Source organism: Chiroxiphia lanceolata, chromosome 11, assembly GCF_009829145.1.
Source record: "Chiroxiphia lanceolata isolate bChiLan1 chromosome 11, bChiLan1.pri, whole genome shotgun sequence".
Taxonomy (NCBI): domain Eukaryota; kingdom Metazoa; phylum Chordata; class Aves; order Passeriformes; family Pipridae; genus Chiroxiphia; species Chiroxiphia lanceolata.
In genome coordinates this window covers 7303995-7328851 of record NC_045647.1, presented here as the reverse complement: position 1 = coordinate 7328851, position 24857 = coordinate 7303995, and the positions used below count along the sequence as shown (strand labels likewise).

Sequence of the window (24857 nt, the reverse complement as noted above, 5' to 3'; positions counted from 1 at the left end):
AGGCCGCCGGGGCGGGGGGCGGCCCGGCCGCCCTTACGCCACGCTCCCGGCTTGGGGTGTCTTCCCTGGGGTGCCATCGCCTTCGCCATCGGCGGTCCCGTCCTCCATGCACGGGGCTCTCGCCTGGCTGCGGCCGTGCCGTCCCGCCTGCGCTGGTGGCGGTGATGCCACAGAGGTGCGGGGGGACGGTTCCACGGTGGTGCTCAGCGCCGTCGTGATGGCACAGGGGAGCAGGTGGATGGTCCCACCGTGGTGCCCAGTGCCATGGACAGGAGGGTGGTGGGACCCACTGTGGTGGCTTTCTAGTCCCTGTGACTGGAGGGAGCTGGAGTACGGGTCCCTCGGTGCTTGCTCCCTGGCGAGGATGTGCCCGTGGTGCAGGTGTGAGGGCACCGGGCTGGCCTCACCGGACCACCCTTGGGCTCATCCCCACTCGGTGCTGGGAGGACAAGCAGCAGGGCGTGGGGCGCGCTGAAAATCATAAAATCATATATTATTCTGATAGGTGTGCTGGCGAGTTTGGCTGTCACCAGCAGATAGGAACGATAGTTGTTTCCTCCTGCCCTGACAAAACTAAGGTGGTGCTGGCAAAAATGGCGTGTCTAGAGAAAAGAGAGATTGAGGTGTTACCATGTGTTGATTTAAGGATTTTGTCCACAGACTTGGGCACTTGGGCAGTGCTAAAGCTGGTAATGTTAGTATTGTATGTATCATTGCATGTTTGACGTTTCCGGAGCTTGACACCTTCGTATTCCCTCTTCATTTTGGTTTGGACAGTTAAGTAGCTCATGGTCTTGTTTTGCTCATCGCTTTTTATTGACAATTTTAGGGTCGTGGGAGAAATCGGGGAGAGAAAAGAACAAAGTTAATGTGTCCTGTGATCTGTTCAGTTTCTGGTTTTGGAGCTATGAGTGATTAAGAGACGCTTTTTTGTTCTGGATAGTGGCATTTAACGGCTATTTAAGGATTTGTTGATTGTTTCAAGTCAGTCCTTTGTCTTCAACAGGCAACTGGTCGGGTTCTTTGAAAGGTGCTACTGGGAAAGCATTACTAGGAGTGGTCATTAAAACTCTCCTTGAACTTTTAGGAATAAAGAGTTTCCAGCATAGCAAACTTGGATAAGTGATTTCTGTTCTTGAAATTTTTATGTATTTTTGTATGATTTATGTGTTTATGTGTGATATAATTTTATGTGAAAACCTAACTCTCTATCCAGTCATGCAAAGTTTGGGCCAAAGAATGGGCCATTAGGTATGTAAGCAGTATTAAAAATGCTCACTTTTATGAACTTTGATTTTGTTGCCATTTAATATAGTTGGTTTGAACTAAAAACTGTTTTTCCTAAGGCTTTGGTCACTATGATGCAGCTCTAGTATTTTGCCCGAAGGCTGAGAAGAAGACCTTGCTGAACTTCTCTGTGCAAATTTTATACACTTGCTGCCTTTTCCTCTTTACCCACTGATTTCCTCTTGGAAGTCTTAAGCATCTTGAAGCATCCAGTTTTATCAAAACTTAATATTTTTCTTGCCCCTCTCTGAGCTCTTTCCATTTTCTGAGTCCTCTCTGTTTTTACTGCAGAGAGAAGTTGGTCAGAACTGAAGGCTGTTGTAGGTAAAAATCCACAATTATTTATTTAATCATCTTAGAACTTCTGTGTGATATTCTGTCATTTAATACAATACAATCTTTTCTCACTTTTTGCTCATCATTCCACTGTTGGTCAGATAGTCTTATTAAACTCTCCACAATGACAAATAGATAGTCTTTGAGTAATTAATTTAGAATACAGCAGTCCATGTGATTAGTTAATAGTATTTAATGACTTTTGTGCCATTCTTGTCTTCACATGTGTTACTAATTACAAGCTTCTATGAAATTCTCTGTTCTGGGTCTTAGGCTCATAAGAACAATTTTGAGAACAAAGCCATTATTTTTCTTTTTGAGACAGGGCTTTCAGGCATCATCGATGTTCATTAACTTTTCTCATTTTGAATGGGAAGTAGAACTTGGTAAATACATCATCAAGAATCTCACTGAGGCTATGTATTGATGCAATAGTTCTCTTTCCTGCTGTGTTTTGCCATATTAAATATCCATGAGATGTTTTTGCCCGGGAAGCCAGTTCCAGCTTGCTGGGTTTCTCTACGCATTTGAGAATTCACAATGTCTTTGGAGTATTTCTTTTGATTTGCTCCATTTCCAAGTAGAATTCCTTATCTTGTAAGTACAAAACAACTCTTGTTTCATGTGTATGGTGTGTTGCACTGGGCTGTATACAGTCATGTTTTTGCCATTAATTCAGTGTGATGTATGATGTAGATCTCTGGAGCAGGGTTGACCTACTCTTATTTATTTGTCCTTCACCAGTATTCTGTGCAGATTCTGTCAGCTACAGTCTTTTATATAATCCTTCAACTGACCAGCAGAAACACTGAGGAGCACTGGACCTTCCTTAAAGCATCAGTAGTGGAGATTCATGCAGTAGGAAAAAATGTCTTGCACAGGGTATAGCACCTGACTCTGTGCCAGCTCTTTTGGAATAAGTACCTGTGTGTGCTTTCAACCAAGCTAAATATGATGTCGTTTTCCCTCTTTCCTTGAATTCCTTTATGTGTGCCATATGGTAAGACCCTGAAGCAGCTTATACATAATAATTTGTTGCACATCTGTCCTTGTCAAAAGTGTTAAATGATCCTCTGTAATGTTTCCAGGTGACTCTGGATGCAAGAAATATAAACTAGGTAAGTTTAGTACTGCAAGATGTTACACGTGTGTAGAACTGGCTCTGATTTTTCATTAGCTTTTTTTTTTTCCCTGAAAATATGGCTTTTAAGTACACAGTTTGTTTTTTTTTATTGAGGAAATCTGTTAAAGCTGAAGTTTTTCTTTCCTGAAAAACAATCTATGAGAGTCAAAGTTTAAAGTGACTTTATACCTCCTCCCTTTTTCTTTAACGGTGTGTATATATTTTTTTTTTCCCAACTGCAGAAAAAGTTAAAGGGGAAGAAGCTTTTTATAGTATTCCAGGCTATAATGAGCTCTGATTTTTAAGAGCTAAGAAAACAGCTTTAACTATTGACGAGGTGGATTTAAAATATTTTTTTCCTAAGCCTCGCTAATAATTTATGAGGTGGTTTTAGATTCCAGGTTTTCTTCATGTTGAATAACTTCTAAATCAGACTGTTGTGTGGCCCTAAATCTTACAGAGATCTAAGTATAGTAGGTCAGAAACTACAAGGTATTTTTATCCAGTCCAACCTATATTCTTGTCAGAAAGCCATACCAAATTTATTTAGCGAGACCTATTTTCTGTAAGCCTATGTTTAGCATTGCTTTTTACCACCATCCTTTATTTTTCTGTTGATTATACACCATGATTTTGTGCAAGACTGATATCAAACTAACCTATCGGTGTCACCCTGGGTTTTTTTTTTGTTTTAAATTATGTTAGTGCTTTATTTTCTTTGCAGCCTTCTTTAGCCTCAGCATTTACTGAAAACCAGCATCAGTCTTCCAAGAGCTTGTCATCTCGTTCTGTAAGAATTCTTAGACACTGGCTGTCTAATTCTGCAGATATTAAAATAGTCACTCTTGGCAGATAAACCTGAAATTTTTCAACCCAGCGATTGAGAGAAAAAAAAAAGTAGTGAGTTGGTTCTTAGCCTTGTAAAAGGCTTTCCTGACATGGACCCTTGTGTTTCTGCAGAGCCAGCACATTTTCACAGAATTACAACAGAATGAGAAGGGAGGGTGAAAATACTTGTGACTGTAATGACAATACCAATACTTTAAAAATGCAACATTTTATTATCTGAACAATAATCAATTTTGCTGTCTACTGCCTGTGTTACCAAGATTGATTAAATGTACTGTTAATCCTGTCCTTTAAAAACCATGCTCTTATCAGATAATAACGTAACCACAAGTTGTGGGCTACAGGACTGGTTATATTTGTTGTCTTTTACTTTGTAACTGTAAGAAACATGTAAAATTCCAGAATTTTTGACAGAAGCACTTTGCAAAATACAAGTCCTGGAAATATTTTGTTCATTAGAAAGACATTTCATTACTACTACTTTTCTCATGAAGGGAGACAAAAGCTTATCTTACTCATAAAAAGCCCCCCAGTGCTGTGTGGTCCTTTTAAATAACTTCTTCCTAAGTAAAGGCTCTGTGCCTTAGTTAATCTCAATTATACAGGTGGCATTCTGGTATTGTCCTCTTTCAGATATCTTCACAGGAATTATGTAACAGCTTTCTACATTTCATATCTGGATCCTAGTGAATATTTATGAAGCTTGAAGATCAATTATTGTACATTTTAAGATGATCTGTGACGAATTTATTAAAGCTTGTCAAACTCAAGCTGGAATTGCATGACACTGGAAAGACAGGTATTCAGTGAAGAAACCAGAGCATGCAGGTGCAGGGATGCAAAGGAAAGTGTGCCTTGTGTGTGTGCCAAAAGGGGCTCTAATTGAGGAGTGGAATTAGCAGAAGTGGTACAATGGGTCATTGGTCCCCTCTTCCCAGGCACTTGGTAGATTCCCACTTAGCAAGAAAGTCAAGGTGTTTTAACGGGTGCCTCGTGAAACTCAGTGGCATGAAACTACTGCAAGACAGATTAGCTGCTTAGAATTTTCTTTTAATCTAAAAATCATGAACACTGTAGACTTCAGCTGCCTGTGCGGTGCCTTCAAGATCCCACATGTTGCATTCTGTGATTTAAAGTGACTCAGGGAATTTTAGGGTGGCATTTCATGCAGTTCTGTAATTCCATTGCATGTATTTGGTAAGAAAGCAGACGTTTATTCTTTTGGAATTGTTTTTGGCAGGATTAGTCAGTTATCTAGTAGCCTCTTGGTTTGTTGGCAGGATATTTTCAGGGTGGCTTTGCTTTATTTTTTTCTAATGAAAAAGAGCATATTTTTATTTTTTTTACTTCCCCAGTCCTTCGGTTCATGGCTTTGATAATGATCAGTGTCGTGCCAGAATTTTCAGAGGAAGAGGTGGATGTTGACTGAGGTTTTACTACTGACTTAGATGAAAATTGGTCTTTGCTGGCATTGGGCCAGATGGTAAATGTTTGTATTTAACTGTGGTTTGAAACATTGGATGCACAATAAAAGAGTTGTGAATATCATATTTACTTGTATCATGTTTAAATAAACGTTAGTGCTACCAGAGAAATTTTGTGCGAAGATTACAAGGGAAAACAGGCATTTCCTCCTTTGAAAGAGCGCTGTTTTCTCAGTCACGTGCCCAGATGCTTTGCCTCGGCTAAGAAAGCTGAATCAGAGCTATTGCGCAGCTTCTGAGTCAGCTTTTCAAAGTTTAATAAAATTAGTTGGTTAAGTTTGTTTTCTTTCTGCTTTTTTTTTTTTTTTTAATTTTTTTAAAAGCAGTCCAAATCTGTAAAAGAAGACGTAGAAATTTAATAAGACTTAGAGCTTGGCTGTGTTATGGACAGTAGTTGAAAGAAAGGCTTCTATCTCAGGAGATGAAGAAAGAGGGTATCAGGTCTCTATCGATAAACATCTGTTTCTCATTTTAAATTTGGTTTATATTTTGCTTTGGATTATTTTGTGGTTTATTTTCTTGTAATAGAGAGACTCTGTCAGTGGGTAGTGTTTAAGCACAGCTACAATTTACAGTTCCCATAAAACATGATACAGTGACACATGTTCTCACCCCCTGATTTCTGAGTGAGGTACAAGCCTGAGCAGTGAAACAGAAATAATTGGAGGCATGATTGCACACTTTTAGTGATGCCTGCTCAGGTTTAGGTTTTAGTATGTCATATGTTGCATCGAATATGGATGGCACTGGTTGAGCACTGGAATAGGCTTGCCAGGGAAATGGGGCTCTCAGACATGTGGGGATTCTTAGGCCTGTCCTGTGCAGGGCCAGGAGTTGGACTCAGTGATCTTTTGGGTCCCTTCCAACTCAAGATGCTCTGTGATTCTATGAAAACACTCTGTTTCTCACCACCATTATCCCACCGATAATGACTGGAAGCAGGGTAAAACCCCAAAGAGAAGTTATGGCCTGCTTAGGAAGAAGGCACACTCTCCTCAGTTTCTTTTTCTTTTTCCAGGAGACCAAGTGTTGCTTCTAAACTTTTGTTTCAGTTGCTGTCAAAGCAGATGGTTTAAACAAATATTTCAATGGTGAGAGGGGAACTTGGCATTTCCAGCAGAGGCTCTCGGATCCAGAAGGGGCAGGTCCAGGTTTTGGCATTTCCTTACCTGCCTCAAGTTTATTGTACCAAAGGGAAGGTTGGTCTGGCTGAGGCCAGCTGGCTCGTGATTCCATGAGGGTGGAGGGGGCCAAATGATTTAGTATCTGCTCGTGTTTTGTTAAAGTTATACCAGCCAGAGCAGCTTGAAGGAGATGATGAATCTGCACATTTTCTATGCAGTAGCTGAAGTAGGAACATGCTTAAATCCTGCCTCTACCCAGGGCTAAGCACCTTTCTCTAGGGAGCATTTTGGATTCATGCTCTCTTGAAATTAGGATCATAAGCCCTTTCTTTCAAAAAGGGAGCAAAGGTCAATCTTTGCTTTCAAAACCCAGGAGGTGGCGATGGTTCTGGTTCCCTTTTCGTCATTAGCAGAGCTGTTATCCGCTAGACTGCTCACCACATGTGTGGGAGACTTCAACCCAGCTATCCTCCTTCCTGAGGGGATTAATGCCCATAATTCTTTCCATCAGAGTGAATTTTGTAATCACCAGACTGTTGACTAGTATGAGGTGGTGTTGCTGTGAGAAAGACAAACTGAACACAGCGGTGTAGCCCAACACAGGAGATATTTGATGACTGAGGACTAAGGTGTTTAAGGGAATAATCCATTAAAGCAAACTAGTAATTTCAGAAGTGAAGAAGAACAATCAAGATAATTTTTGCATTGCAGGTCAGGTTCTGTTCAAGATGTATGAGTACTTCCCTGGTGATTTCCATACTTTATTTGCAAGCGGGGATAGAATTTGAGTTTGGGAAGTATAAGAAACAGAAAAAACCAACCCCAAACAAGTTGTGGAATAAAGTAATCTGCTTTGTAAAAAAAATGTTTTGGTGAGTTGCAAAAAGTAAATACATAAATTAATGTCAAACACTGGGAAAAAGGGGAATTAGACACAAAATACATTCTCTATGAAGTGTGTGTGTATACATATGTATTTATATATACATGTAAATTTTCAGTTGAGATATGAAAATGGTTATATGTGTGCCCAAAACACTGAGCCCAAAGTGTTATTTCTCTTAATAGTAGTTACAAACATATGTAACAATGTATCTATTTTTATAACAGTGTTTTAACTAGGTTACAAGGTAACTTTTCTTATAATAATGGTTCGGTAAAGGTGACATAAACACCTTTGGTGGTGGCTTGTTGGGATTTGGGGTTTTTTTTGCAAAACGTTAGTGCAAAATGTTTGAAAACCAGAGTTCCTTTTGGTCCCCTGCCTTTCACTTTTATTTTAATAAAAATTTAAATTTTGATTATGGATGGAGAGAATTGAACTAATAAAAGAGGCAAGGCAGATAAATTGGATTTTATAAATTTGATGAGTAAAGAGTGGCTTGTAGGAGGTGACAGTAAAACAAAGACACGCTAATAATAACTGCAAGTATGCACCTGTGATTTTGTGGTTCACAGTAAATATTTTCACTCCGGTTTCATTCCAGTGTCGCTTTGGCAGTTATGAGTTGGTGGTTTTTTTGTTCATTTTTGAGATCTGCTTGTGGTTTTTGGTATGTGTGTGTATATATATGTATTTATATATAAAGTTAGGATGGTGTTGAACAATAACATATCCTGAAATAAACCGTACGCATGTAGATTAAAATAAAACATACAGGATTTTTTTTAAAAGAAGTTATTAGTTTGAAATTTAATTTTAAAAGTACCTTAATGGCACTTGAGCTGCAGCCACTTTGCTTGAATTGGAATAGTGTGATAGTTACAGTCAGGTTTTCTGGTGGAGCTTTTCTTTCCTGTTGTTATGTGGAAGACTTGCACAAGCAACTGACTGTAACCGTAGTTCATGTCATCAAACAAATGGAAGGAAATAGCTCAAGAACTGTTGTTTTCAAATGTTTATATTAAAGAAATCTGTCCTGGTCTTGCAAGCTCTTGAAGGGATTTTGAATTTTACTTGTCCTCTCAAATATTGGTGTAGCCTTGTAATACGATGTAATACAGGTAATGGGTTTCCCAATGGCTGGATTATTCTTATCAAATCTTGATTTGTAATTGCCTCTTCACAGTGTCTGCTCCTCATCATGTCTTTCTAGGACTGCGCTACTAAATTTGGCACGAGAGTTTCAACTCTAAGACAGCCATTTTGCAACCTACATTTTCTTCTCTTTCTGTCAATATCAGTCAGTGTAATTGTTGTTCTGTATCTTCTTTTGAGATGGATGCTATGAGAATGTGTTGCTCCCTTGAAGAGGCCTCTTAAAGTCACTTGGCAAGTAAAGTTGTCTTTAAATAAGCAGTTGTTCTCTGCTGGCTTCTGTGCAGGTAGTGTCTTTTAAGCAGCTGCAATACTGTCATGGCTTGGGGAAAAATAAGTAACGGGCAACCCTAGCACAAGGCAGCTGCTGGGAGGTGTGGGCAGGGTACAGCACTGTGTGTAGTGGTTGAGATGTGGTACAGTAATTCATGACAAAAGGTAATTCTTTTGGACAAAGCTACAGAAGTAGGAAAATATTACCTTAACTATGTGTCAGTGTACTTAAAGGAATGATTTCTGCTAATCCAGCTGTCAGCAGGGCCCAGACTTGGCTATGCTCCATTATCCTTTTTGTTGAGAAAGGAGGAAGGAGTAATTGGAAATTCCATGATCTCTGATATCAAGTCAAAGATCTTCCCAGGAAAGTGTCTTCATCGAGAGGAATGTTGATATGTGATATAGTTGTCTGTTGTTATCAGAGAATTTAAATCTTAAGAGTAAAATTTGTGTTAGAAATAGAAATACTTTGAAAAGAGAAAATGTAGCTATTGAGGGTTTATGCACATAAATAAAATACTGGAGGATATGTGAAAAAAAATCCCTTGCTTTTATGTAGTCATAATTTTGGAGATTTACTTTGAAGCTTTCAGATCAATTTTTGACTTTTTATTTTTCTTGACATTTGATGAGTATTTTTGTGTGTTTCTGGTTCTTCACAGCTCTTCTTTGTGCACCATCTCTGATATCAATGGGAAAGTGCATAGTTTTGCTGCAGGACAATGGGGCCAACCTCCTTTTTGTATTTGTGCTCACACCATAATAGTGATGTGTATTAAATCAGAAACATGACTTGAATTTTTAAAGTGATAGGAATATCATCTATACTTCTGTTTGGTTTACTTATAAATAAAATCACTGCATAGGAAAGGAGTGCCTGCTGTGTTCTAGCTGAGCTTCCTAAACTTTCTTAGACAAAAAAACTCCATATAAAAATATTAAAGATGCTGAATTTGTGAAAGTAACTCTCCTTGGTCTGGTTTAGTTTTGAAAGAAAGTATTAATTAAATGCACACATTTCATTCATCATTGAATGAAATTAGAAAAGAGGAAGTATGAAGATGCCAGTGCAGTTGCTTAAATATCTAAAAAACGTGATGTATAAACAATGTGTGCCACAAGAATGCAATCCCTTAACTTAAACGAGAGGGGACTGAGAGGGTGAGAACAGGGATCTGTTGAAGGGCATTGTGTCAGGTGGGGAAAGAAACAGATCATGTTGCAGTGATGAAGACTGATCGTGGACAAACACAGTTTTCTAGTGGAAGTATTGAAAGGTTGGAGTAATCACCATTGTAGGAACAGTGGTGCATCCATTGCCCCAGGTCTTTAAGAACAGGTTTGATTGCCTGTATTGTTCCCACCAGGTCGTTTAATTATCATGCCCTGGGGCTGAGGGATGGGCTGTCTGACCTTTGGTGGTTCCTTCGATCTCTCCTTTAGTTAACAGATCTGTAACTACACGTTGGACAGATTCTAATAGGATCAGAGCACATGATACATGCTGAAACCTACTTTTCACTCCTGTAACCTGTTTATCAGTTCACTTTCAACTGAAATTTGTTGGATCTGTGATAGTTGTCAAGGAAAGGTGTTTTCAACAGGTTTGGTTTTTTGGGGGGAGTGTTTCTTGCATGTCCTCTAGGACAATGCTGTAATGAGTCCCTGTCGTCCTTCTGTTTAAATATTCTTCTCTGCTGCAATGTTGCATTCAGGCCAGTTACAGAATTGTTATTCTGCTTGGAAAAACTAGGGGGATTCGTGGAGTTCCTTGTGGAGAAAAACACTCCCTGAGTGTGGATCAGAATGAGCAATTGTTCCAGCTGGCTGCATCCATGCACCAGGAGGAAACTGTTGATTTCAATAACTACAGCTTGGCCTAAGGTTCATACGTAGCCGTGTTCAACAGCAAGCTTTGTAATCCCATTTAATTTAATTTTATCTGTGAATATGTTTCCCCTTAGGAAAAATTAATTTCTTAGTGGAACTAGCAGTGAGAGGATGGATACTGTGGGACCTGGAGGTTGTGTATCTAATGCAACAACAAACGTGAGAAGAAATCTTGTGTTTTTATAATGCTTCATTACCAGTCTTCTTGTCCATGAGCAGCAGTGAGGAAACGAGAACTGATTTCTTCACAAGGCATTATTAGTCATAGCTAATAAATTATTTTAATAGCTAAAGAGTATGCTAACACTCTACTTACATGGCTGTGACTTCATATCTGCTTACGCTTTGCAGAGAAGGTAACTGCTACTGGGAATATTTTAAAATGCAAATTATTACATTCTCCAGGTAAATGATAACAAAAAATTCTTCCTTTTATTCAGTTAAAGAGTATCTAGCAGTTGGTTGATTAATGCATGAGTATTAGGTGCTTTATTAATAGCTACATAAGTAGTAGTTAGAAAATGATATGATTTTTATATAGTATAATAAGCAGCTGTGAATTAATTATATAAATATGAGTCAAGTTTACAGTGTGTGAGAAGAGCTGTTGGCTCAGGTGGGCTTTTGTAGACATTTAAGACACTTGTATATTTGGGTCAGTATGAATATATTTCTTAAAATGAAAATGGCAAGGTTTTTAAACGAAGTTTCATGCAACTAAAAAGACATTTTTCATCTTATTAATATCACTAATGTCATGAATGTTAAAGCCTTGTCAGCATTTTAACACTGGTAGTCTTTGAAATGTCACTGTTGCATCTTCAGCTAATGATGAGATTCTGTTTTCAGTTTCTTAGCATGGCCCAGCATATTTCTTAGCAAACAAACTGAAACACAGGATTTACTTGAAGAGCAGTATAGTGCTATTTTATATCTGGTTTTCCCACATGTACAACTTGCACGTTCATAACAAAATTGAAGTTTTCGGAGAGAAGCAGGGAGACACGGGCCAGATGCTCGTTAGTCACGAGTTCATAACATTGCATGTTAAGAAGAGAAACCTAAATAATGTAATCTTTTAAGCTAGTGGTAACTTTCTAGAATGTGAGTTCCTGGGTTTTTTTTGGCTGGAATTGGCATTTCTCTCATTGCTGGACCGTTTCTGTCCTTGTTCCCACCCTGTTCCGTGTGAGCCGATGCGCTCTGACTCTAGATGGCAGTCACTGGTAGGGGAAGGGAACAGTCGTTCTGGGATGGATGCTGGGCTTGAACCCTGCAAATCCCTGCACTGCTTGGCTTCTCTAGCTGGAATTTTTATGGTGTTGGGCAGCAATAAAAGTGTCACCTCAGCTTTTTCCCCTTCTGAACTGTGACAGAAGAAGGGGGGAAAAAAATAAAAAAAATAAGAGAAAATGTTGCAGTGAAACATTCACAAAGAGAGCTTTAGTAATGCTGACAGTACTGAAGAGATATCTTTTGTATCAGCACGATTCCTATCCTAGATTAACTGAAATAAATTTGTTTATAATGGAATAAATACCAGTTTCCCACTAAATTCAGTTTCAGTGAGTAAAATAGATTGACTAAGGTTCAGCTAGGGATAATAGGAGTGGAGATATGTGTGATTGTAATTTTATTTAATTGAATGGGGATTTTCTCACAGTCTCATGGGCAAGTGTTAAAGGAGAAACTGTTCTCATTTTGCTTGAGACCTTGTGTCTTCCCCCACCTTCCTGCCCCCCCATGCTCCCTTTGCAGTGTCAATCCTCTCTCGGTTTCCAAACTCCTTCCCATCACAGGTAATTCCCTTCCTTCGTACACGTTATCAGTTTGTCTCTTGATTCTCCTCTCTGTCTCTTCTCTTTACAGTAGAATGAGCTTTAAGTTTTTTCTCTCCCTTTCTTCGTATAGATGCTGTTTGCCTCCCTAACTCCTCACTACTGAACAGTCTGATGTAAAGTTGCTGTTAGAAAAGGCAGCAGCACTCAGGCAAATGAGCAACAGCTTCTCACCACTTGCTGTGCAAGGCTGATTGCTCTTCACGAAGTAAATGCTGCTTGATAAGAAAGCTATTGTTATCATAAATACAGTTCAAACCCAGGATTAATCTATACATGTTGTTGATCTCTGGTTTCAAACACAGTGCCAAATTACAGCCTTGTTTACCTATATGCAAATCCCAAGAAACTCTTTGGAAAGAGCTGGAGTAATTCTGGATTTGCAGAGGTATACATAAGATTATGTTTTGGCCTTCAGTTTTAATGATAAGGAAATTGTTTACTGTTGTTTTGCATGTTATATTAACTACCACCATTAGTAAAGGGACTCTGATCCTCTAACTGCTTTGCAGATATTCTGCAGGGCATTTTTTGCACTGAAGAAGAGTAACTGAAAATCACAAGATCTTGATTTTTCCTTAATACAGTCCTAGCAACAAGCTTTTAATTTCTGAACATGCTAGTTTTAGTTGTGGAAAACTACTGATTTTAGAAAGGAAAAATGCTTCAGTTGCAGAAGAATGAAAAAAACCCACAGCCAACCAACCAAAGCTTTAATTAGGTCTATATTTTTACATGTTTATGATGAAAAATATCATTGACGTTTCCAGAGCCGAGTTGTACAGTTCACAGTCAAGTGCATTTCCAGAGCCAGTTTGAAAAATGTGGACCATCATTTGTGAGGGAAAGCTTTCTGGGGGTTAGCAGTAATTTAGTACAGATTTCTGTGTGAAGTTCATGTGCAAGAAATACAAGATAGAGATAATTCTGGTATTATGTCAAGATTATATGTTGGGATGACAGGTATCACAGTCCCTAATAGATTGCACAGGACAGAGATAATGAAGAGTGATGCTTTCTGTTCCCAAGCCTGCCTTGGGCCTGGTATGTAACTGTGGGCAAATCACTCCTCCTTCCTGAATTTCTCTGTCTGTAAAAATGATGATAATGATATGGATTATTTTGTGTTTCATTTTGAGATCTAAAGGGAATACATAGAAATGAAGTGGTAGGAGCATAAAGAGAAAATACACGGTGGTAAAATAAGCATCCCTATTGCAGACAGCTTTGTTCTGGGAACTGATTATAAAATTATTGATTCTGCTGTTCTTTCCTGTTGAGGGTGTCACTATGTACTCGTTCACAGGATTGAAGGAAAAAAATTTTGCTGTTTCTTATGCTAGCCTATCTTTAGCTTCTCATTCAGAATTTACGATAAGATTATTCTGCTTTTTCTTGCCCATTACCATCCCCATGAGGGACAGTTAAAGCTGTAGCTGGTGGAGGGTAAGGACAGCAAAGGTCTGTCTGTCTTTCTTTTCTCTGTCTCCTCCCTTTCTATCTCTCTGTCTCTCTTTGGCCGTTGAAAATGTAGGTCATATTGCATCACCATAAAATGGAACAGTCAGAAAGGTGTTTGAAAAATGCTGACATCCTTAGCCCGGGGTGCATGCCAGTGTCCTTTGTTTACATTGAAAATAGTGGTGTACCTGTGTAAGAACCAGCATCTCTGTTAAGGTTAGTGGTATGGTACCTGAATTATGAGTCAGATTTTAAGATGACTTTCATCTGCCTACAGTAATTTAAAATTAGACAGATAAAATGCAGCCACTCAAAATAATGATATACACGAGGAGCTAATTTGAAATCCTTAATCTGCAATAACTGTGACAGTGTAGTTTGAATAATATTACCTTTAACAGTGAAGCTCAGTAATAAATTTTGCAAATCATATTAATCATGTACTCTCGATTGTCTTGATTAGCTGTGCCTTTCTGTTTTGAAAGCTATGTTTATATTATACATTTTTATATTCTTTTTTGTGTTACTGTTTTACCTCATGCACCCTTTTAAATGATCCAATCAGAATATTATTTATTTTAAAAATGGAAAATCTTGATGTCCTGTGTCTTACTGCTTACTACCAGGCTTTTATTGTTTGTGTTTCTGATGTAATACAAGTTGTGATTGGTATGAAATATTCCCATGGCATAAAATGCAGAACATATCTTTTTCTTCTCTGTAGATATATATAAATACCATTTTTAAAGAAATGTATAAATATCATTTCAACTGTCCTTATTTATCTTAGTTTGCTGCAGTAAGCTAACATGTTTTATGGATTGAACTTTCAAATAGTGATGTAAATCATACTGCAAGCTGTAGGTATTTTGAAATATAAGACAAGATACTCGCTTATAGAAAATCTTTCATTATTTCTGAAAACAGGTATGATTTTTTACCTTTCTATTCTCTGCTGTGTGTGGTTGTACTTAAACCGTTGAAGTGCAATATGCAAAGGCTTCTTATGACTTTGTTCATCTTACTGCTAAAGAAGACTTCTAAGTTAAAAGAGAAATGATTGGAAGATAAAAATAAAATTAGTGATGGGATGATTTGTTGAGGAAGATAATGAAAACTGATCTTTTCCTGTTGTTATTAGACAAAGGAAAATTATAATAGTCAAAGTTAAGACCCCTCAAGTGCACATTGCTATGTATAATTATTTTGCAATTTTTATCAATTTATTTATAATTATCCAAAAGGTGTTGTTTGTTTCTCCATTGATTAAGATATATAGTAACTAAGGTATTAGTTATTTAAGTTTCACCCTTCTCATTAGCTATGAAGATAGCTATATGCATGTTGGAAATAGTTTCAGAATAACCTGTACCATTATTATATTTTGAAGCAAATATTTTGTTCCATCTGTTTTTGCACAAATAATACTAAATATTTAGGTAATTCTGAGAAATGCTTCCTATTGGTGTACATAGGAAAAACATGAAATCTTGAGAAGCTGCAATTTTGTAACTGATGTTTACAGAAGTTTTGTATCTAATCTCTGTTTGAAGCGTGTAGCTGGTGGTTATTTTTCAGTCTGTGAAGATGTGAAGAATTGTGTCTCCCAGAGGGACTGGGAGGGCCAATTATGCAATTGGGGGTCATCTTCGACCCCCTGAGATTCTGTAGTTGGTTGTCCTGAATCAGTCTCCGGCACAGACAAGATTAACCTGAGAACTTCTCTGATTTACCCTTGAGTTACCAGGTGGCCATAACAGCAGCCTCTGGCCTGCTGTTCCCTCAACACACCCCTACTGTACCCACTTTTCCAAGGGGCAGAATAAGACCTCATAAGGTTATCCCTGTACTTATAAAATGTCTGAATGAAACCCAGTACTGGGGTGATTATCCCTAATGTGTCCAAATATTTGTTTATATAAATGTAGCCTTTGTATTTTATCTTAAATTTGGATATTTAGTAGATAACAAAAGAAAAATGTGTTCCAAAATGTAGGTACATTCTTTGGTGCATATTTCCAGCAGATGGAAAGAAAAAAAGTTAAAGGAGTTTGGGTTGCTTTCAAAAGTTAGACATGTCCTGTGACACACATTTATGTTTTCTTTTATTTTGATGCGTTGCAATTACAATTTTCGTGTAAAGGTATTTCTCTTTAAATGGATAATACACTAATAATAATTAGTTACTGTAACTGTGCCTATATTGTGTGCTTCTGTGTTGATACAGTTTTGACTGGGGTATAGCTTTTGCTCTGCCAGGCTGTGGTTTCCTGTCTTGCATATCAGTAACTCCTCGAAGTGTTAAATAGCAGTTGCAACCAAGTGTCTTTGATAGTCAGGCAAGGGAAGTGGCCTAATGCTTCACTGGTTTGGAAATGCCGGCCTTCTTCCATTTTCTTGGATTGCTTCTTTAGCTGTTTTTGTCATCTTTCCACCTTTCAACTAGATCTCCGTTTTCCAAGGTACCAAGGGTACCTTATGGAGAGAGAGCTCCTTCTGGCTGGTTCTCAATCATCCCATCCCTTCCTTGCATTACACTCTGCTGACAGTTGTGGTTGTAATTGACCTGCTGTAAATTCTCAACAGGAATCATTCCTGTTCTTTGCCACCCATTATCCAGAGAAAGAGCTCTCTTTAAAGGGTCGTTAAGCTGTCACTTTACTCTTTTGAAACTTACTCTTTTAACTTCCTTCAAACTCGGTTGCAGATATAATCCCTACAGCAAAATTCACAGGTGGTGACATAGTGTGCTCTGATCTCTCAAATATATAGGAATAACATTTTTGCTGATCTTTCCTTCACCCTCGTCCAGGACATTTCTTGTACTTACCTGTTATCACTCTGTTCCCAGATTTTTATGTCTTTGGAGTTATCTTCTGGTTTATAGTTTTTTTTTTTAATTTTTGCATGAAGCAGCAGAACTTGCCTTTTGTATAACAAATAGCACTTACATCAGGATAAAAGAAAGAGTGTTTTGCATGCAGAGCTCTCATATTCCCTAAAGAAATTGGGGTAGAGATGGAGGAATGAGTTACTTCCACTGCAGGGAAGTCATAGGCTTGAAGGGACTGGAACTTTAATGCCAGACATTGAATGATCTTCTCGTAAGGGGATGGTCCATATGAATTCAGTCTCCTGTCCAAAACTAAAAAAGGACAAAAAGGATTTTTGACAAACACTGCATTGCGTTTTCCCAGTCAGCAGCAGCAAGAGTTGAAGAGAAAGTTCTATACTGTAGTATTCGGTGAGATTTGTATGTGTAACAAGGAAATACAATGTTTTCTGAGACTTCTACTAGAGTAGAAATTTGTTAATGATCATTTTTATTAAGCACAAAGCAGAAGAGTGACTGCAGAGGAGAGAGAAAAATAATACTGGACTTGCTCTCTTGTCCATTAATGACACAAAAAAATTGGATTTTATGAAGTAACTAGAAAATAATTAATCTAGGATATACTTCTTAGGATCAGGATCACTGAGCAGAGTCAATCTTAGTAAATACATCTGTAAGTGATCTCAGTCAAGGTACTGTTAGCTGCTAAGCTGCAGTTTAAAGGAAGAGGGGAAAAAAAAAGGAGTTTATCCTCAGTGCATAAAAAAGACTTTAAAGACATGAATTCAGTTTGCAGACAGCTTCCCAGAGGAGCAACAGAAGCTGGGAAAAGCATCGCTCTGCCCCCAGACTGGGACAGAGCCCTACAGCCCATGGGACAGCTTGGGTGCCCTCTTGCACTGCATTCCTCTTGTCTCGACTTTAGTCCGGAGCAGTCTGGACTTGTGTCCTTGGAGGGGAAAAAAGTAGTTTTCTCTGAAGTGTTATCTGGCCCCAGTGCTAGGTTGGCTTATTTATATGGATCTTCACGGCTTTTTAGTGGTGAAAAAGAAAATCACCAGTTTAATTTCAAAGCACTTATAAAAATCAATTAATTGATCTTAATTTTTTTTAACAGGGCTTTGGTTTAGCTTTAGCCAGTTAGGCTAAACCAAAGCAAACCAGCCTTAGTTTAGTTTACACAGACAACAAGTTTATAAGCACTGAATGAAAGGATCTCAAAAACCTGAGCTTGAGATGGTAAAAGTTCCTTTTGTGGGAAAGCCTCAGTGTGTACAGGTCTCTGTTTTTTGTTGAATTCTTCATCAGTGGTGCAGTGGTCACTGATGATGATTACGTGAGGGATCGTTTTTAGCTGCCCGCGTTCTGTGGCACGGGGGTAAAAATGTCCATGGCTGTGTCCTGAGAGCCCCTGTTGTTGGAGTCGTGCTGTATTCTAGAAAAATCCTCTGTAGGAAATCCAGCACCGTCGTGTTTCCTGCTTGTGATACAGACACGTCTGCTTGAGAATCTGGTCAGTAATAGTCGATGTAAGTGCAGTAACTGGGCTGAAGATTGAGGTTTCATCCAATGCATACCTTTCTGGTAATGTCAGGCTGCCATTTAAAGAGCTGCTCTCTACAGAAGAGACCATAACAGCTCCCTGCTTACCTTTCAATTTGAAACCCATTGCAGAAAATATATTTGTAGAATTGATAAAATGCTTCATATTAGTTTTTAAATAGACACAATTACAGTTAGGAAATGCAGTTAAAGTTTCAAATGCCTTATTGCTGTACTCTTTTTCTTTGCTTTCAGAATTAATCAGGTACAAGTTAGGAAAAGCTTCCAAAATCTGAACAGATGAAGATCAATTGATAAGTCAACCCAGCGATTCACCATACTTTCAAGGTACCGTGACATGCTTACCCAAATATTTTCCTTAAGCGTAAGATTCTCGTGCTTTAGATGTGAGCAGTGTGGAGAACAGGGTATTAGCAGGGCTGCAAAGCAAGTCTGAAGTGTTACCAGATGCAGAGGGGAGACTTTTTACATGCAGATGTTTAATGTGTGTTTCAGTGGGAAATAAAGTGACCTGACCATCAACCTAGAGGGAGTTCAGTGCATGCGACAGCCAAACTTAAAAAAGATAAAACTAAGTTGGATTATATCTTTCAGTCAGTTAGGTGAATTGATTTGTAAAAGTAAGTTGTGGCAGACGGGGAATATAATAGAATCAACATTTTTAATTTATTAGTTTTTATATTTTAGAAGAAGTAATCTTCTTTTTATGAATAATTATTTTTGTCTACCTCCATGTTTCCATGATATGTTAAAGCATTTGAAGTCTGTTAGGCCTTGGTATATACCATAGCCTACCTGCTGCATCAGTCCTGTTATTTTACAAGTTCAGAAAGTAGAGTTGTAAACTCAGGTGAAGACTTTACAGTTGCCTAACACAGCGAGAGATTTTCTCCATGACTAGTGTACATGGCAGAATGTTAGAAAAAAAGAGAAAATTATGATAATAAATTGAAATTTTGTCTAAAAGGCTGCTAGTGCAGATTATTTTATCAGGTACTGCTAATTCATTGAAACAATATCTGTTTCTTTCTCTGTTTCCCTTACATTTATCTCTACTCTTTATCATCACGTGCATTTCACCATTTTGTATATTTTTGCTTAACACCACGAAAGAAAAGACTTCACCCTTATGCACAGACATGAAGAATCCAGACTGTTACAGCCTGGCCACTATTTGCTGTGCAAATCATTTCTTAATGTATTTAAAAATAGATTGCAGCAGAAAGGGCCAGTTAGCATGGAGTTGATCTGTAGAACTTATTTAAGTGGCAGAGTTAACCTGGGCTCAGGAACAGTGAGGAATGTTTGTCCTGATCTGGCTCTTGCAATATGTAACATTGGAAGCTCTAATACTTGAAGGTTTTATTACAAAAGGATTCCCTGGATTTTCAAGCAGCCTGAGAAGTGGCTGTCTTAGTGAACCCAGAGTACCTGGGGTTGCAGAAGTTAGCTTTGTTCTTATCTACTTCCTTGCTCCTCATCACTAAATAGGGCCACAACATCTATCAGGTTTTCATATAATTGTAGGAAAGTCTAGATTGGAAGAATCCTCTGGACATCATCTGGTCCAACCTTCTATTGAAGGTGGGTTATCTGAGGCCTGGTCAAGCCAAGTGTTAAGTATTTCCAGCAAGGGAAAGTTCACCATTTCTCTGAACTCCCTGTTCCAATATTTAATTGTTCTCACAGTAAATATTTTTTTCTTGCGTCCAGACAGAAGTTCTGAAGCAACTTGTGCCTGTTACCTCTTGCCCTGTCACTGTGTTCCTTGTGAAGAGAGTACCTCCATCTTCTCTGTAATTATCTTTTACTTATTGGAAGACTGTGATTACATCCCCCCTGAACCTTCCCTTCTTTAGGCTGAACAAACCAAATTCCATCTGATTTTTTCATGCAGTTTTCCAACTTTCTAATCATTTTGTTGGCTCTCTGCTGGACCATGTCCAGTTTTTTAATGTGTCTCTTGGAATGGCTCAGTCTTCCAGCCTGTCACAGTCTCTGTACATAGTGACATTTTGGGTTCATCTATTTGTCTTCCTAGTTTTTGTGTCATCCACAGGCTTAGTAGGAATGCATTTATTCCAATCATCCAGATAATTTTAAGAGATATTGAATAGCATTGAGCCCAGTGTTGACTCCCACAAAACTCCATTTGTGAGTGATTGCCAATTTGATTTTGGGCCATTACCACCCTTTGAGCACAGCAGTTTAGCCAGTTTGCCAGCAACCTCAGAGTCCCCGTCTGTGACCTTTCAGACTAACTCCCTTAGCACCCCTGCATGCACCCAGTCAAGTCCCACAGACGTGCCCATGTCCTATTTGTGTGATACTTCGTTGTTAACTTGCCAAGCATGTGGTCAGTGCAGGTAACATCAGCAAAGCATCAGCAGGCAGCAGTCAAACATGAGAAGAATGGTATACATTTAAATTTCCTTGTGCCAGGGTTCTCAGGGTCCTTGGTTTGTGGTTAATCAGCATGTCACATTTCTGAGGGTCTCAGGCAGCTTCACATCATAGGCTGGTGTTATTGTGGTCTCAAGGAACTCGAGTCCTGTGGGCTGTGCTTGGACCCAGAGTCTTGGAGCCATGTGAGCAAACTGGCAAGAAACCAGGCAGGGTTATGAAACCTTGTGTGGTAGGTAGGTTCCATCAGAAGATCATTAGTACCAAATTGTCCCCATTGAGTGCTTTGATTTCAATAAATGGAAATTCAGCACTAATGTTTTGTTACAATTGGCCTGAATAGCTGTGTATTTTAATAATTCTAAGTTGTAATGTCATATTCTCTGTGTATAAATGAGAATTTAAAAGGTCATACCTATTTCTGATTCCTCTGATTAAAATGATTCATCTGCATAATTGGGTTGCTGAAATTGTTTTAACATTTCCAAATTCAAAAGGTGATTCCAATACCTTATGTAAAATTAATAAACATTAATTTGATTTCCAAATCATTAACTGGATGCATGTTGTGTAGTTTTACCTATTTATCTTTAACATTTGGAAACTTTGTGTCGCTATTGAATGTTTTCTCTGCAGATTTCTCTTCTTGAATTGACGGTATCTAGTGACATCTAAGCAGGGGAAAGATCTGTGTTCCTCTATTCCTTTTTCTGCTTTAGATCACTGTGTCATCAATTCTTGCAGAAATCTGACTTGCCTTTAAGACATATTTGATAGTTAAGAAAAGAAGGAAGTGGTTCCAATGTTGTGATAGATACTGTATATTTTATTAATGCATGGCAATAACATTGGCTTATAATTTGGGTGTAAAAGTGTTATTGTGGTGTTTGGATAAACATATAGGAGCATGTAGTGCATTCTCATCCTAATGCAGAATTCTTTGCAGATTTACTTACACTTGTTAGCCTCCATTGTCCTATTCCTCCTCCTGAGAAAAGGATACTTTAAGTTATTCTTCTAATCTTAACAATATTGTTGTGTTCTGGTACAGGTGGTTGATAGTAGGTATCCACAGTAATTTCATATTCCAGTATTTAAAGTAGCTGTATTCCAGCACTTCTGAGGATCTTCAGCTACCTCTTTGAAGTATTACTCATAAATAAAATTATACACATCAACCTGTTCCCAAGATCTGTGGGAAAAAGGATAATAGACTGGCATGGTTTCTTATATAACTTTTTATTTTGTGCTGCATATGATTATTATTTTGCAGGAGCATGGTCCTGTGTTTAGTTATAAAGGGAGAAGTTGCTCCATTTCACTGAACTACTGGTCACCACAATATGTTTTTCCTGACATATTTTTTCATAGTGGTGCTTAAATTAAATGGTCTGTTTTATATGGCTGGGTGGTTCTATCTTCATCTGAATGTTCTGATTTATATGAATTTTTATCTCTTGCTTCCATACTTGTCCAATTATATTCTTACACTTCTCATGCTGGAGATATATTTTAAAATGCACAGAATGTCCTCCCCGTTCCACCGCTGTCAGCAGGAGCTGATGGGAGGGTCAGGACTTCAGCATATCAGCTGCTTGAGTTGTCACTTCATCCTGAATCTCATCTACCAACAAGTCTTCAGTAATAATGTTTCTTCTTAGTTTTAAAGCCCTTCTTGATCATTTCATACCTCTTGGCTAGAATTAACTTATTTGATTTCCTTTAATGCCATTATGGCCCTCAGAGCTTTTTCTTGACAGACTTTTTGTGATTTCACTGTTTTCCTTTCTTCTGAGTCCTGATAAAGTGACACCCTCGTGGGGTTCTCTCTGTCTTCCCTTTGCACTTCAGTTCCCGCATCCTTTCACTTTCATTGTGGAAAATCATCGGTGAATCGCATCATTGTACTTCTGCTCTTAAAAGAGCTCAGCTGCAGATTCATCCTTCCTTTTTCATTCCAGTTAAGAGTTGTCATATCTCAGGTCCTTTACAGAGGCTGTCATACAGATTCTAACTGAACAGCTGAAGTAGGTGTTCCCTGTTTGAACGGCTTTCCCGGACCACCTGGCCAAAGAATGAAACCTGCTGGTACAGGTGAAAAAATGCCTGCAGTGTCATGCCACAAAATAACCATCCGCTGCAGTTTCCAGCAGTTGCATGTTGTTTGTAGGCATACATTTATTCATAGTGTCACCAACTATGTTTAATATGTTGTTAAAGCTATTTAGTGAGCTTTAAAACTGTGGGTTTTCTTTTTTTGTATGTTTCGTTTCCTCTTTCTGTCTCCTTTCCTTTTCCAGGCTGTGTTATATAGTTTGTTTATGCTTTCCTCACATCATTATTTGGCTGTTTTCTCTACATCATCCATTGTTTTCTGCTGTTTTCCTGCCTCACATTTTTCCTTCCCCACTTTCTCAGCTTAACTCCTCCTTGTGTTTTCTCTCTGTTCTCCAAATACCTGTTCTCATTCACAGGTATGAGCAGTCTATGGTTTTTCACACATTGTCTTAGTTCCAGTGCTACTGCTGGGGCTATTTTGCTTCCTCAGCTAAGTCCTTAGAACTGATGGCGTTTCTGGGCTCCTTTTTGTTCTCTTAAAGAGAAGCATTGGCTTTTAGGCAGTGCTTTCCACACTCCAGTGTTCTTCCTGCTCCTGACCAGATTCACCCCACTTAATTCTGGATGCCTGATGCAGGTGCCTAATTTATGTGCATCCTTGACTACTTCTGTGGTCAGTGGGAAGAGAAGGGTTTCTTCAGAAAGTGTTTTGCATCAGGAGGGACCAAACTGATCCCAAAAGTATCCCTGGCTCTCCACTGACCGCCACGGGCGTTTTGCATAACTGCACTCCTGACTGGATGCCTCAGATCTGTAACACTCACCTCTGTTAAAGTCTACAGCTTGTACATGTGTTTTCAATTCTGATCTCCTTGTAACATGATGGATTTTCAGCGTTTTCCTTTTTTTAGCCTAAAATAATCAATGCATCCGTGTATAGCATTATGGAAACAATTTAAGGAAATTGAACCTGTGTGCTTGAAAGAACCCAAACACATATTCAGCCCGATGAGCTTGTGGGAAAAGAAAGTTCTCGCCACTTCCAGTGCTTGTAAAATCAGTTTTTCATCTGCCCCTATTCCTGCTCTCTGACTAATTGGTCTTGTGCACTGAACTGATGAACCAGTCCTTCTGCTGCCACTTCCCTCCCTCTGCTGGAATACTGATGTACTCACGCACAGTGGGGAAATATTTCAGTAGCGGAAGGTTTACTAAAGGACAGCCTGAGGCCCAGACTGCAGAATTAGATCTTGAGTGGGAATATATGGGAAAGAAAGAAAAGCTGTGATTGAGGGAGGGGAAAAAAAATGCAACAACCAGATTGAAAGAACAGAGAAGAGCCAGAAAGGGGGTAATCAAAGCTGTATGAAATAACAGTGGCATGTGCTTTACCTGTGTGGCTGGCACTTTTGAATCAAGAGGCATTTCTGAGTAACTTGATGAGTGTCAACTTCAGAAGCTGAAAAGTTGATTATCTATTGGTTTGTTAAAGTAATTAGCTAATCGATGTAATTTTGCCAAATTAAGCCATTTTGCTTTTGCATGGTTTGACATACATACATTGGTAATGTTTAAAGAAAAGAATCATGTGATGTGTGAACATTAAATTAATATGCCATGGTCAACTCTGTCACTGTTAAAGGGTAAGGGATGGTATTCTGTGACTCTGTTTGGTCACTCTTCACTATATTTGCTCTATGTTTTTGTTAAAAAAAAAAAGAAAAAGCCTTTATGGATTTGATCGACACTTGGACATATAAAGGATTCTTTTTCAAACTGCAGCTGAGGCAGCTTTCTGATGACTTTCTCCAGGACAAAGGACCTGCATGAATGAAGTTTGTAATATAAACGAGAATATTTGACACAGAGAATATAGACCTGTCTGTAACTTGCTTTATCCTATAGCTGGAGTCTGAATTCAGCTATGGATGTTATCTTAGGCTCCATTTGTGAAGCACTTGAAGAACTAAGCTTAAAAGAAATCAATCATAGATTATTTTTTTCCCATTCGGCTTCTATACCACAAAAAAAAGCTGAGGTTCTGTTCAGAAATTGTTTAGCACCTGATGGACATTTTTTTTCCAGTGATGTTCTCAGCTTTAATTCTAAGTAGTTTTCTATATTATAAAGTATTCTAATTGATAATTAATCAAACAATAATGCCTTCCATTCATCAGTTATCTTTAGACTCTGGTACCATGAACACCTTTACTCATGTTCAGACTAAGTTGAAGAGTTTTTCGAAGCTACAGTGCAGCAAAGAGCTGGTGTAACTGTCAGGGTCCATCTTGAGA

General features: G+C 38.5%; 1 long non-coding RNA gene across 2 annotated transcripts; it reads left to right on the top strand.

The window, feature by feature from the left end:
- The first annotated feature begins 207 nt into the window (after positions 1-207).
- LOC116792076 lies at positions 208-24498 on the top strand. 2 transcript variants are annotated; one of them, XR_004358994.1, is made up of 3 exons: positions 208-381; positions 18337-18429; positions 24346-24498. It is a non-coding gene; the product is annotated as an uncharacterized LOC116792076 (long non-coding RNA). The 2 variants fall into 2 exon arrangements; XR_004358993.1 differs by having other exon boundaries at positions 24284-24498.
- The last annotated feature ends 359 nt before the right edge of the window (positions 24499-24857 follow it).